Source organism: Aquarana catesbeiana, linkage group LG11 (genome assembly GCF_042186555.1).
Source record: "Aquarana catesbeiana isolate 2022-GZ linkage group LG11, ASM4218655v1, whole genome shotgun sequence".
Lineage (NCBI taxonomy): Eukaryota > Metazoa > Chordata > Amphibia > Anura > Ranidae > Aquarana > Aquarana catesbeiana.
Window position 1 is genome coordinate 29,201,910 of NC_133334.1, and position 15,750 is coordinate 29,217,659.

Genomic DNA, 15,750 nt, shown 5'->3' on the forward strand with positions numbered 1-15,750 from the left:
TCTGAGGTCTACAGATAATTCCCTGGGCTTCCTGGCTTGGTTTGTGCTCTGACATGCACTGTTAACTGTGGGACCTTATATAGACAGGTGTGTGCCTTTCCAAATCATGTCCAATCAACTGAATTGACCACAGGTGGAGTCCAATCAAGTTGTAGAAACATCTCAAGGATGATCAGTGGAAACAGGATGGACCTGAGCTCACTATTGAGTGTCATGGCAAAGGCTGTGAATATTTATGTACATGGGATTTTTTTGTTTTTTATTTTTAATAAATTTGCAAAAATTTCAAACAAACTTCTTTCACGTTGTCATTATGGGGTATTGTTTGTAGAATTTTGAAGAAAATAATCAATTTAATCCATTTTGGAATAAGGCTGTAACAAAACAAAATGTGGAAAAAGTGAAGCGCTGTGAATACTTCCCGGATGCATTGTAATACACCATTTATTGGTAGTCACTTCAGGGAAAAAAAGTCCTGCCTTTACAACCGCTTTAATACTAGACACAACTTGGGTTCAGGTTTGTTGCTGGGAGGGTTCAGTGTATCTTTATGAAAGTTACAAGTATCCATTTTCATATATTTGTTTTTCTTTTTGTTTCTTTTTTTTTTAATTTCATCAACCATCCTGTGAATGTTGCGGGAGGGGTTGGCTGACGTGGCGCATTTGTGCACTGAGCCAGCTGGCTCGCAATATTTTTGCCAGAGACAAGAACGCTTATTAATGCGACTTTGTATGTTGTTTGTTGATGTTGAACACTTTCCCAAAACCTTTATTAATAGTAATAACAAGCAAAAGTCCCCCCTGCAGCAAACAGACTTCATCTCATTTAAAGGGGATTTCCTACAAAAGTTTTTATATTTCAGAATAATTTTCCCCAATATTTTTTTCCCGCTCTGTGTAAGGGTCCTTTCTAACTGCTTCATTTTAAAAAAATGCAAAAAAAAAAATGCATATGCGTTTTTAATGGATTTTTGGTGCATTTTCTGATTGCCCGACTCCCATGTGCATCTGTGAAACATGGACACGTGACTCAAAAAGCCCAACAAAAACACAATCGCAGTGCATTTTTGATGCGCTTGTGATGCGTTTTCCATTCATTTCAATGGGGAGGTGTGTTTCTGTTGTGCTTTTTTAAGGGTGTTATTACACTGCTCCATTAAAAAAAACCACATTAAAAAACATGCGTTTTTTTATGTGTTTTTGGTGCATTTTCTGTTGGCAGTTACCTGTGACACATTGACACGACTTAAAAGAAATAACTAAAAAGGTAAATTGTGGTGCTTTTCTTGGTACAATTTTAAGCGTTTACCATTTATTTCAATGAGGAGCTGTGTTTTTGGTGCGGTTTTGAGAAGCGCACCAAAGATGCGGCATGCAGGACTTTTCGGTCCCATAGGATTTAAAGAGACATTTTTTTCTTGCACTTTTAGCAACGTAAAAACACAGAAAAATGCATTTGCATGAAAGGCTCCCATAGTGAGGGAAAAAAGTATTTGATCCCCTGCTGATTTTATACATTTGCCCCACTGACAAAGAAATGATCAGTCTATGATTTTAGTGGTCAGTTTATTTTAACAGTGAGAGACAGAATAACAACAAAAATATCCAGAAAAACGCATTTCAAAGAAGCTATAAATTGATTTGCATTTTAATGAGTGAAATAAGTATTTGACCCCTTCACAAAACATAACTTAGTTTTTGGTGGCAAAACCCTTGTTGGCAATCACAGAGGTCAAACATTTCTTGTAGTTGGCCACCAGGTTTTCACACATCTCAGGAGGGATTTTGTCCTCTTTGCAGATCCTCTCCAAGTCATTAAGGTTTCAAGGCTGACGTTTGGTAACTCGAACCTTCAGCTCCCTCCACATATTTTCTATGGGATTAAGGTCTGGAGACTTGCTAGTCCACTCCAGGACCTTAATGTGCTTCTTCTTGAGCCACTCCTTTGTTGCCTTGGATGTGTGCTTTGGGTCATTGTCATGTTGGAATACCCATCCATGGCATATTTTCAATGCCCTGGCTGAGGGAAGAAGGTTCTCACTCAGGATTTGACAGTACATGGACCCGTCCATTGTCCCTTTGATGCGGTGAATTTGTCCTGTCCGCTTAGCAGAAAAACACACCCAAAGCATAGTTTTTCCACCTCCATGTTTGATGATGGGGATGGTGTTCTCGGGGTCATAGGCAGCATTCCTCCTCCTCCTCCAAATACGGCGAGTTGAGTTGATGCCAAAGAACTAAATTTTGGTCTCATCTGATCACAACACTTTCACCCAGTTCTCCTCTAAATCATTCAGATGTTCATTAGCAAACTTCAGATGGACCTGTACATGTGATTTCTTGAGCAGGGGGACCTTGCGGGCGCTGCAGGATTTCAGTCCTTCACAGTGTAGTGTGTTACCAATTGTTTTCTTGGTGACTATGGTCCCAGCTGACTTGAGATCATTGACAAGATTCTCCTGTGTAGTTCTGGGCTGATTCCTCACTGTTCTCATGATCATTGAAACTCCACGAGGTGAGATCCTCCATGGAGCCCCAGACCGAGGGAGATTGACAGTTATTTTGTTTCTTCCATTTGCAAATAATCGCACCAACTGTGGTCACCCTCTCACCAAGCTGCTTGGCGATGGTCTTGTAGCCCATTCCAGCCTTGTGTAGGTCTACAATCTTCTCCCTGACATCCTTGGACAGCTCTTTGGTCTTGGCCATGGTGGAGAGATTGGAATCTGATACCGGTAACACGCTGAGATTAACCGCTTGCTCTCCTGTGCGAATCAACGTAGCTGTACAGCGGTTCGCGCAGTTGCAGAGTCCGCCTGACCCGCGGGCACGCTCCAACAGCATCCAGCGGGAGCATGCCCGCGGGTCAGGCGGACTCTATGTATTATAGCCAAAATTGTCACTGTTTGTTTGTTTATAGCTCACAAAATAACCGCAGAAGTGAACAAATACCACCAAAAGAAAGCTCTATTTGTGGTAAAAAAAAGGACACAAACTTTGTTTGGGTACAAAGTGGCACGACTGCGCAATTGTCAGTTAAAGCGACGCAGTGCCGTATTGCAAAAAATGGCCTGGTCATTAAGGGGGCGAATCCTTCCAGTCCTTAAGTAGTTAAGAGAGTGCTCCTAATCTCAGCTCATTACCTGTATAGAAGACACCTGGGAGCCAGAAATCTTGCTGATTTGATAGGGGATCAAATACTTATTTCACTCATTAAAATGCAAGTCAAAACGTATAACTTTTTTGAAATGTGTTTTTTCTTGATATTTTTGTTGTTATTCTGTCTCTCACTGTTAAAATAAACCGGCCATTAAAATTATAGACTGATCATTTCTTTGTCAGTGGGCAAATGTACAAAATCAGCAGGGGGTCAAATACTTTTTTGCCTCACTGTAAACATGCAGCATGCAGGACATTTAAAAATGCAGCACATTGATGTGAAGCATTCCATAGGATTTAAAGTGGTTGCAAAGGCACAAGGTTTTTTACCTTCATGTATTCTATGCATGAAGGTAAAAAACCTTCTGTGTGCAGCAGTCCCCCCCCCCCCCCCGATACTCACCTGAGGACCCTCTGGATCCAGCAATGTCCATGAGAGCCTTGTGTCTCCAGGGACTCACACTTCCGATTGGCTTTTGGCAGCAGCAGGAGCCATTGGTTCCCGCTGCTGTCAATCACAGCCAATGAGCCAATCAGGAGATGGAGGGAGCAGGGTCGAGCCGTGGCTCCGTGTGTGAATGGACACACAGAGCCTCAGCCCGGGTGGGGGCCCCCTGCTGGAGGGAGGAAGCAAGGGCGCCAATGTGGGACCTGAAAAGAAGAGGATCTGGGCTGCTCTGTGCAAAACCATTACTCAGAGCAGCTAAGTATAATATGTTTTTGGTTTTTTTTTTTAGAACAAGCAAGACTTTAATATCACTTTAAAGGGATACATTTTTCATGCATTTTTGTTCCATTGATCAGCGTGAAAGGTCCCTTAAGCCTAATCGAACTTGCAGTTTCAGTCAGCTAAATTCAGCCAAGATGCCTCAAAACAAAAGATTATCCTAAGAAATCCTTATCATCGAGGGGCTGCATATTTGCATGAATTGCTGCCTATGCACAGGTACGGTCGACTAACCGAAAGGTTCCGATTGCTTGTTGAGTTTTCAGACCACGTGATTGCTGATACACCTCCTGCTAGAGGTTTGCAATCAGAGGAGAAAACGTTTTGCCATAGCTCCCAACTGTCCCCTAATTGGAAGGACTGTCCCTGATTTGGAACAATGTCCCTCTGCCCCTCTTTCCTCCTCATTTGTCCCTCATTTTGGTCTGATCTATATAGTTGTATATAAAATGGAAACTTTTTATCTTTCAAAAGTGTTTCCCAGTGCTAAACCTTTCATCCAATTTCTAAATTGCTGCATTTGTACATTTCCAAAGCCAATATAAAGAAATAGTAGTGGTAAAAAACACGTGGGTTTAACCAATGATTTGTTTTGTATATTTTTCCTTTAAGGGGGTGTGGCAGGGGTGTGTCCTATGCCTACATCATTTTTCTAATAGGTGCCCCTTGTTCCAATTTCAAAAAGTTGGAAGGTATGGTTACATAGTTAGTCAGGTTGAAAAAAGACACATACAATCCTACAATCCCATACACACAATCCTTCAACCACGATAGATCCAGAGGAAGGCGAAAAACCCCAGCAAAGCATGATCCAATTTGCTACAGCAGGGGAAAAAAATTCCTTTGTGATCCCCCAAGAGGCAATTGGATTTAGGAAAGAATCCAGGCCTTTTTTAAAAGCAATCGACTGAACTTGCGAGAACCACCTCTGGAGGGAGTCTATTCCACATTTTCGCAGCTCTAACTGTGAAGAAACCTTTCCGTATTTGGAAATGAAATCTCTTTTCCTCTCGGCGTAAAGAGTGCCCCCTTGTCCTCTGTGATGACCTTAAAGTGAATAACTCAACACCAAGTTCACTATATGGACCCCTTATGTATTTATACATGGTGATCGTATACCCCCTTAATCTCCTCTTCTCAAAAGAGAATAGATTCATTTCCTCTAATCTTTCCTCATAGCTGAGCTCCCCCATGCCTCCTATCAGTTTGGTTGCCCTTCTCTGCACTTTCTCCAGTTCCCCGATATCCTTTTTGAGAACTGGTGCCCAAAACTGAACTTCATATTCCAGATGAGGTCTTACTAATGATTTGTACAGGGGGCAAAATGATATCTCTCTCTCTGGAGTCCATACCTCTCCTAATACAAGAAAGGACTTTGGTCACTTTGGAAACCGCAGCTTGGCATTGCATGCTATTATTGAGCTTATGATCTACCAAAACCCCCCCAGATCCTTCTCCACCATTGATTCCCCCAGTTGTACTCCCCCTAGTATGTATTATTCATATTCTTAGCCCCCAAGTGCATAACTTTACATTTATCAACATCAAACCTCATTTGCCACATAGTCACCCAAATTAGACAGTACATTGAGGTCGGCTTGTCCTGTAAGGACGTTATTCCACTGCATAGCTTGGTGTCATTTGCAAAAAATGAAATGGTACTTTTAATCCCAGACCCTGTATCATTTATAAAGAGATTAAAAAGTAAGTGCCCCAACACTGAACCTTGAGGTACACCACTGATAACCTGAGACCATTCAGAGTAAGAATCATTAACCACTACTCTCTGAATTCTGTCTTTTAGCCAGTTTTCTATTTATAAATTGATCTTTCCAAGCCTGTAGACTTTCCCTTACACATGAGCCGTGTGTGGGGAACTTTATCGAACACTTTTGCGAAATCCAAGTATCCCACGTCCACCACCACCCCTCTGTTCATGTATACCACGTCCACAGCCACCCCTCTGTCCAGGTATACCACGTCCACTGCCACCCCTCTGTCCAAGTATATCACGTCCACAGCCACCCCTCTGTCCAAGTATACCACATCCACAGCCACCCCTCTGTCCAAGTATACCACGTCCACAGCCACCCCTCTGTTCAAGTATACCACGTCCACAGCCACCCCTCTGTCCAGGTATACCACTTCCACAGCCACCCCTCTGTCCAAGTATACCACATCCACAGCCACCCCTCTGTCCAAGTATACCACGTCCACAGCCACCCCTCTGTCCAAGGTTTTACTTACCTCTTCATAAAAATAAATCAGATTTGTCTGACAACTTCTGTCTTTCGTGAATCCATGCCATCTGTTGCTTAAAATATTTTTTTCCGACAAGAACTCATCTATGCAGTCTTTTATTAAACTCTTCAGTATCTTCCCGACTGAAGTTAAACTAACAGGTCTTTAGTTACTTGGTAAAGACTTTGATCCCTTTTTAAGTATGGGCACCGCATTGGCCCTGCACCAATCCAGTGGTACTATTCCCATCATTAACGAGTCCCTAAATATTAGAAACAATGGCTTTGAAATGACAGAGCTCAATTCTTTTAGGATCCATGGGTGGATGGCATCTGGTCCAGGTGCTTTATCCACCTTTATTCTGTCTAAATATTTCTGGACCATATCACTTTTGAGCCATTGTGGATCATTTGGGGGCTGTGTCATTACCACCCCCATTAGGGACATGAGCTCCCCCATGCTCCTTTGTATACACAGAGCTGTAGAAAGTATTTAATAAATTTGCCTTCTCTTTGTCCCCAGTCACCCATATTCTAGATTATTGTGTAAAGCATGGTTTTGTTAAATGCAGAGCTACAGGTCTGACTCGGCAGGATATGTGTTGATATGCTGCAGAGATACCACTGCTTCAACTTAGAAAGCAAGGGCCCTTCTCTACAGCATGCTGGCAGGGGACATTTTTTATTTTTTTTATTCAGGCTGTGGCTGTTTTCTAAAGAAAATAAACTGTAAGACATACAGTGCTCAGCATTAATGAGTACACCCCAACAGATTTGTCAGAAAACCTTTACTATCCTTTCAGAATCACCATTTTCTACGGGACACAATACTACAAAATACTCCCACAAATGCGGGCCATTGATTGCAACCAAGATGTGTTAATTTGCACACACAAAAAAAAGTATTTTTCCTAACAAATTCATTCAAAATCATGTTGCAAAAATGAATACACCCCAATGAAAGTCTTAAGAGCAAAGCTACATTTTAGACAACAAAATCCTAATTAACAAGAATTCATCTACAGGTGAGTGTAATTATTTATTAATCAGGTTGTCCAACAGACAGGTGATTATAAAAGGGGTGTTACTTAACAAAGAAAACCCCTCCCATTTCATGCGGTCAGCAGTGGCACCACATGGAAGAGAAATGTCACAAGGCTGGAGAAAGAAAATAATTTCTTTACACAAGAAAGGTGAAGGCTACAAGAAGATCAGCAAAGCTTTACTTATCAGTCAGAATCCTGTAGCAAAAGTGATGGAAAAAACAAAGATGGAACTGCAACCATCTCACAGAGATGTCCAGGCCATCCATGGAAGTTATCACCTCGACAGGAGCGTCTTCTGATGAGAAGGGTTGAAGAAAATTGCCATGCAAGTTCACTGCAGTTAGCTAAAGAAGTAGAAAGCAAAACTGGGGTGATTGTTTCCCAAGACACAATACGGCGTACACTGCAGAGGAATGGCATGCATGGGTGTTGTCCATGAAGGCTCTCCTAAAGCCCATGAACAAAAAAGACCACCTAGAATTTGCCAGGGCCCATGCTGAAAAAGAAGAAGACTACTGGGACTCTGGAGTGATGAGACCAAGATAAATGTTTTTGGAACTGATAGCTTCAAAGGTGAGGAGTACAAAGAAAAATGCATGGTGCCTACAGTGAGACATGGTGGTGGCCGTGTCCTTCTGTGGGGCTGCATGAGTGCTGCTGATGTCAGGGAGCTGAATTTCATTGATAGTATCATGAATTCACAGATGTAATGTTCTATATTGAAAGAGAAGATGCTACCATCACTCCGTGCCCATGGTCGTCGTGCACTTTTTCGAAATGACAATGATCCAAAACACACATCTAAGGCCACTGTTGCATTTCTGAAGAACAGGGTGAAAGTGATTCAGCTGCCAAGTATATCTCCTGATCTGAACCCAGTCGGGGAACACCTATGGGGAATCCTGAAGAGACAAGTTGAGTATCACTCTCCATCCAGCATCCCGGCTCTAAAAGAGGTCGTTCTTGAAGAATGGAAACAGATAGATGTTGCAATATGTCGTCGACTTGTTCTGTTGTCCTTACGAATCATTAAGAGGGTTACAATAGGGTGACCAGATGTCCTTGGTTCCCGGGGACAGTCCACGGACCAAGTCTTTCCCCGGTTTTGTCCCCAGATTGGATTTGAACAGGGGCCCGGGCAATTTCAAAGACCGTCAGTGCAGAATTAAATCACATACAAATTATCCTAATTACAGGACAACAAGGGGCATGAATCTGTAACATGGAAGTTTTTTTTCGCGGTCTGACACCCATCAGTGGGACAGGAAATCATAAGAAAGGGGAACAGTCACTATCATCTCACACTTGTAGTTGCTCCATTCTCTGAGATCTCTTCCGCCCTCGGAGATCTCTTCCGCCCTCTGAGATCTCTTCCGCCCTCTGAGATCTCTTCCGCCCTCTGAGATCTCTTCCGCCCTCTGAGATCTCTTCCGCCCTCTGAGATCTCTTTCATCCTCTGAGATCTCTTCCGCCCTCTGAGATCTCTTCCGTCAGACGAGGAATGGTTTGTGACTCGCCGTGAGCGCACATTCCTCCATCAGGTACAGGAAAGGAAGTAAAAGCAACAGTGCAGTCCATGCTACACCCCCCAGCCAGTAGGAGAAACCCAATCTAGTCCAGTTAGTTGTTATCACCTCCCGGTGCTGCCACGTGAAGATGGTCCAGGCCACGGAGAAGAAGAACCCTGCAAATAGAGACCAAAATGAATCAAATCGGAGACCTATTGGACTGCATAGAATAATGTAATATGTGGATATTTGCTGGTTGACCGTACTCTGGAGCCGCCATATCTGAGTATTCAGGAAGGCAGGCAGTTAACGTATTTCCTTGCTCATTGTGCCCCTCCACTTCTTAACCACTTCAAGCCCCCCTAACATACACTTACGCTATGGGTTTGAAATGGTTTACCAGGGTTATGGCTGAAGCCATCAGCCATAATCCCAGTATTTTTTCTTGCAGCCAGCAACTCTTTTAGATAAAAGTGATGCGAGCGGCCAATTAACCGCTGGATCGCTTTCAGAAACAGCGGGAGGGGTCATACGCCCCACCGCTCTCTGGTGTTTCTCGGGCTTACCGTTCTCACCGCCGAGCCCGAGAAACGATCACGCAGCTGGACACAGAAGTGAGGAGGGACCAGATCATCTTTCCTCACCTCTATGATCTAGGAGGACTGGAGCGACGTCATGATGTCACTTCTGGTCTAGGGCGGATGTAAATTTTTTCTTTTTTTTTTTAAAGCATCAAATTAATAAATATATATTTTTTATTTGATGCTTTCAAGGGTAGAGGAGAGATCTGGGGTCCCAGATGTCCCAGATCCCTGATGTCTCCACAAAGAGGACCAGTCCTCCCTTATTTCTATCATGTGGGATCAGGGGCGGCCCGTTCATTAAGGATGCCGCCCCCCCCTATCCATGCCTCCGGCCCCTTTCAGGATGCCGGAAGCATGGATTCAAATGGGGGGGGGGGATTTTTTTTTTTTTAAAGCAATGATTAGAGCCCGAGGCTCTAATAGGCTTCAAAATAATGTGGGCTCGGGGGCACAGAGAATGCGAACCCAGGTGTGTTAAAATGGCAAATGAACATTTGCTATTATAAGACTGATCCTCAGGAAGCGGGTCGTGAGACTCGTCAGGCAATTGGCTGAAAGGACAGGTGATCCTTTTGGACGCCTAGAAGGAGGGGAGGAGACGCACGCCCACCTTGATGGACGAGAGGACACAGGGGCAGCTGCCCGATGTCGACGCCGCTGCCTGCTGCTGATGCCTGCCACCTAGATGGGGTAAGACAGCGAGCGAGCAGGCGGGGGGTGGGGAGGCTTGGGTGTTGGAGGTGCTGCCGGCCGCCGGGGGGGTGGTTGTATGTCGCCCCCCCCCCCCCCAAAAAAAAAAACACCAGCCGCCACTGCAAGGGATGTTTACATTACAGGAATAAAAGTGGTCAGAAGAAAAAAATTCAAGGGAAAGTGTTAAAAAAATGAAACGAAAGAAAAAAACGGTTCTATTGAAGATATTTCACTTTCTATTTGTTGAGTAACAAGCTTGTAGTGAAGTGCAAAGGTGTTTGCGTTTGCATGCAGGAAGAAGAGGGGGGCTGTGCGGTTATAACAATGGCGGTATGTGTGATATCAGTTCTAGGTGAAGATCCTGACTGTTGGCCTGCAGAATGGACTACAGGAGAAGTTCTGCTCACCCGTAGGAGGAAGCACGGCCAGAAGAAGGCTTCCTGGTTTCGGCATCTGGAAGGTCGGATGGGGGTGTCTTGGTGGCCTCAGACAAAACAAGTAAACCAGGCAGATGCAGGAACCCGCAGCAGCCATGACGAAGGATAGTCCAGCGAAGAACATCTGAGCTCCATGAACTGTAACAAGAAAAAGAAAAGTCATATATACTGAATATACTCTAAGGATTTCTTAAAGCAGTATTAACCACTAGGACCGAGCCTCTTTCTGAGATTTGTTCTTTACAAGTTAAAAACAGTTTTTTTTTTTTGCTGGGAAATTACTTAGAATCCCCAAACATTATACTTTTTTTTTTTTCTAACACTCTAGAGAATAAAATGGCGGTCGTTGCAATATTTTCTGTCACACCGTATTTGCGCAGCGGTCTTACAAGCGCACTTTTTTGTGAAAAAATACATTATTTTTTAATTAAAAAATAAGACAACAGTAAAGTTAGCCCAATTTTTTTTTTATATTGTGAAAGATAATGTTACGCCGAGTAAATTGATACCCAACATGTCACGCTTCAAAATTGTGCCTGCTTGTGGAATGGCGACAAACATTTACCCTTAAAAATCTCCATAGGCGACGTTTAAAAAATTCTACAGGTTGCATGTTTTGAGTTACAGAGGAGGTCTAGGGCTAGAATTATTGCTCTCGCTCTACCGATCGTGGCAATACCTCATATGTGTGGTTTGAACACCGTTTTCATATGCGGGCACTACTCACGTAAGAGTTCGCTTCTGCACGCGAGCTCGGCGGGACGGGGCGCGTTTACAAATTTTTTTCTTATTTATTTTACCTTTTATTTTTTACTTTTACACCGTTCTTTAAAAAAAAAAAACTGTGTCACTTTTATTCCTATTACAAGGAATGTAAACATCCCTTGTAATAGAAAGAAAGCATGACAGGACCTCTTAAATATGAGATCTGGGGGTCAAAAAGACCTCAGATCTCACATTTACACTAGAAAAAAAAAAATGTTGTCATTTGAAAAAAAAAAAGGGCCCTTTAAGAGCTATGGGCGGAAGTGATGTTTTGACGTCGCTTCCGCCCTGCATTGTTATGGAGACGGGTGGGGGCCATCTTCCCCTCACTGCGTCGTTTTAACTGACAATTGCGCGGTCGTGCGACTTTGTACAAAAACAATATTGACATCCTTTTTTTTTCCCCCACAAATAGAGCTTTCTTTTGGTGGTATTTGATCACCTCTACCATTTTTTATCTTTTGCGCTATAAACAAAAAAAAGAGTGACAATTAAAAAAAATATATATATTTTTTTTTTCTTTTTGCTATAATAAATAAATGTATATATATATATATATATATATATATATATATATATATATATATACACATACATTTTATTAAAAAAACTAATTTTTTTCCTCAGTTTAGGTCAATATGTATTGTTTCTACATATTTTTGGTAAAAAAAAAATCACAACAAGGGTATATTGATTGGCTTGCACAAAAGTTATAGCGTCTACAAAATAGGGGCTATATTTATGGCATTTATTTATTTATTTTTATTTTTTTAACTAGTAATGGCGGTGATCTGCGATTTCTATCGGGACTGCGACATTATGGCGGACAGATCGGGCACTTTTTTGGGACCATTGACGTTTATACAGCGATCAGTGCTATAAAAATGCACTGATTACAGTGTAAATGTCACTGGCAGTTTTTTTTTTTTTTTTACATACTGTCACCATTCAGTGTCTCTGATCACTGCCACACCAGTCGTTTGGTGACGCTGTACCGCACTGGTGACAGTATGTAAAAAATTGTGATTTTTTTTTTTTTTTAATTTTGTAATTCTCAAAAAAATTGTGACACACTTCACCCAAGAGTCAACAGTTCCCCCTTCCTTTTAAATCACACTTCTCAGCCCTTACTTTCACATTACAGTCCTTGGCTGCCCAGTCTGATTCGTGGAAATGCTGCATGACGCTGCGCCAAACTAAGGGGTGCAGACACACCTCTGCCTGGCACGGCTGTCTTAATGCCTGGGCACCCCTGGGGATTGCCCAGGGGCCCCCAGGTGCATGGGGGTCCCATGATAACCTTGCATTACAGCAAATTTGGCAACCGTTCCGGTTTTGCCGGGACAGTCACGTTTTTACTAAGATGTCCCGGGACGGCCATGTCTTGGGCAGCATCCTAGAAGCTGTACTGTGACCAGACCTTCTGTGCCCCCCATACTGTGCCCTTTGTGTTGATTAGTCTTTGATTTATGGCATGTTTTCTTATTGTGTAAAATCGATTTTATTAAAAGTACTAATAAATACATGTTTAACCGCTTGCCGACCAGCTGTCGCAGTTGTACTGCGGCAGAACGGCACAGGCAGGCGAATCGCTGTTATGTTACGTCACTCCTTAACGCGCCACGCGCGCCCGCAGCTCGCCCCCCTGGGGCCGATGCGAGTGCCCAGCAGGCTCCATGACGGCCGGGCTCCCGCGATTGCTCGTAACGCGGCGAGATCCTGGTTTTCTGAGGGGAGAAGCGACATGTTCGTACAAAGTATGAACGGCGATCTGTCATCTCCCCTAGTCAGTCCCCTCCCCCCTTCAGTTAGAACACACACTAGGGAACACAATTAACCCCTTGATCGCCCCCCTAGTGGTAACCCCATTCCCTACCAGTGATATTTTTACAGTAATCAATGCATTTTTATAGCACTGATCGCTGCATAAATGCCAATGGTCCCAAAAATGTGTCAAAATTGTCTGATATGTCCGCCATAATGTCGCAGTCATGATAAAAATCGCAGATCGCCGACATTACTAGTAAAAAAAAAAAATAATAAAAAAAAATGCTATAAATCTATCCCCTATTTTGAGGATGCTATAACTTTTGTGCAAACCAATTAATATACGCTTATTGCGATTTTTATAACCAAAAATATGTAGAAGAATATATATCGGCCTAAAATGAGGAAAAATGTGCTTTTTAAAAAAAAAAATGGGGATATTTATTATAGCAAAAAGTACAAAATATTGTGGGTTTTTTTTTCAAAATTTACGCTCTTTTTTTATTTATAGCGCAAAACACAAAAACCGCAGAAATGATCAAATACCACCCAAAGAAAGCTCTATTTGTGGGAAAAAAAGGACGTCAATTTTGTTTGGGTGCGACGTCGCACGACCGCGCAATGGTCAGTTAAAGCGACGCAGCGCCGTATCGCAAAAAGAGCTCTGGTCGGGAAGGGGGTGAAAACCTTCCGGGGCTGAAGCGGTTAATTCCATCCACTATTTATACTTTAAATATTGAGGGTAGGTGCATACATTGGGGCAGGTTGGTAGGGGGCCCCAGGGCATTACTTTTCCGGGGGGGGGGCCCGTGATCCTATTAAGATGGCCCTGCTGACTAGTCCAGAAGGTACCCCCAGAATGCTGTACCACCCCGATGAGAAACGCTGGATTAGATAATATAAAAAAAAAAAGATTTTCAATCACCCACAATAGTAACAGTTACTTAAAAAAAAAAAAAAACTCTGATTCAAATATTACAAAATGTGTCTAATTGAAGATTTCGCTTACTCTGCTTACCTCGGCTGTTTTGTAAAAGCGCCGTCTGATTGGTGGCTTTCGCTTTATCTGTCACTTCGTCCCACAATCCTCTATTGTTGTACCATCGAGAGGTGAGGACCGAGACCATCAGGGCAGTCGTACCCAGTAACCCCAGAACCCCCTGTAGCAAATAACCCGCGGACCTGCGGTACATAGCGAAGGATCCTTAACTATCGATCGATTCCAACGGAGTATTCACAACCGGAAAATCTTCTCATCTTTTTTTTTTTGTAGCCAAAAAAAAATGTAAGTTGGTTCCAGAGACTTTCTAAAGCAATCCCGACGTGGACGATGTTCTGAGGATGTGAATCTGAATATCCAGTAAATGAACTGAAGAGTGAAAAGCCCCCCCCCCTCCCTGGATCCGGTTGGCAGGGGAAGCCCAGAAAGGGAACACGGTGATGCGTGTTTGTTGGATTCCGGGGGGGTTTTTTGGGGGTTTTTTATCGGAGAGTCCCGGGTCTCACTTGTTTCATTTTATAGAACGGAAAACAAAACAGAAAGTTCTGCAGCTTCTGGTGGGAACAGTCGCTGAGTGTGATGTGTCTTCTGAGCGTTTGCTGCACTCAGCCTCCGAATGATTCCATTTCTGGTCCCTTCTTCTTCTTCTTCCTCCGTGTAAGACAGCGAGAAACCGCAGCAGGAAATGCACTTTGAATGTTACTGAGAGACCTTTATATAAGAGCAATGTGTCATTAAAGGGAAAGTACCTTCATTTTAAAGTAAGGGGAGGCGACCCTGGAGAGGGGGAGATCTACCTGACCGGCGTGGAAGAGATTGAAGGTCACCGGGGTGCAGCATGCGGGGCGCTTCAACCTAGAAAAACCACATTAAAAAAGTGACGAAGGTTTGAAGAAAAGTTGGGAAAATAGAATAATACAAATGTCAGCATAAAATATAAACTTATTCTACCATATCAGCTTTAGTGAGGAACTTGGCATTTACAGTTCAGGGGTCAAGAGTAACACTGAGTGCAGAGGTCAGTAGTATGTGAAACTGAGTGCAGAGATCAGTAGTAGGTGACACAGGGTTCAGAGGTCAGTAGTAGGTGACACAGGGTTCAGAGGTCAGTAGTAGGTGACACAGGGTTCAGAGGTCAGTAGTATGTGACACAGAGTGCAGAGGTCAGTAGTAGGTGACACAGGGTTCAGAGGTCAGTAGTAGGTGACACAGGGTTCAGAGGTCAGTAGTATGTGACACAGAGTGCAGAGGTCAGTAGTAGGTGACACAGGGTTCAGAGGTCAGTAGTATGTGACACAGAGTGCAGAGGTCAGTAGTAGGTGACACAGAGTGCAGAGGTCAGTAGTATGTGACACTGAGTGCAGAGGTCAGTAGTAGGTGACACCGAGTGCAGAGGTCCCGTGTAATGTAAAGTCCAGAGGAATATAGTATGTAAAGCAGAGTGCAGAGGTCAGAAGTAACACTGAGTTCAGAGGTCAGTAGTATGTAATGCAGAGTGCAGGGGTCAGTAGTATATAATGCAGAGTGCAGGGGTCAGTAGTATATAATGCAGAGTGCAGGGGGCAGGAATAAGTAATACAGAATTCAGTGGTATGTAGTATGTAAAGCAGAGTGCAGGGGTCAGTACTCTATAAAATAGAGTGCAGAGGTCCAGTGTAACACAAAGTCCAGATGAATTAATGTATGTAAAGCAAAGTTCAGAGGTCAAGAGGAAATAACACTAAGTTCAGAGGTCAGGAGTTTGTAATGCATTGTGCAGGGGTCAGGAGTAAGTAACACAGAGCTCAGTGGTATGTAAGCAAAGTGCAGAGATCAGTAATAA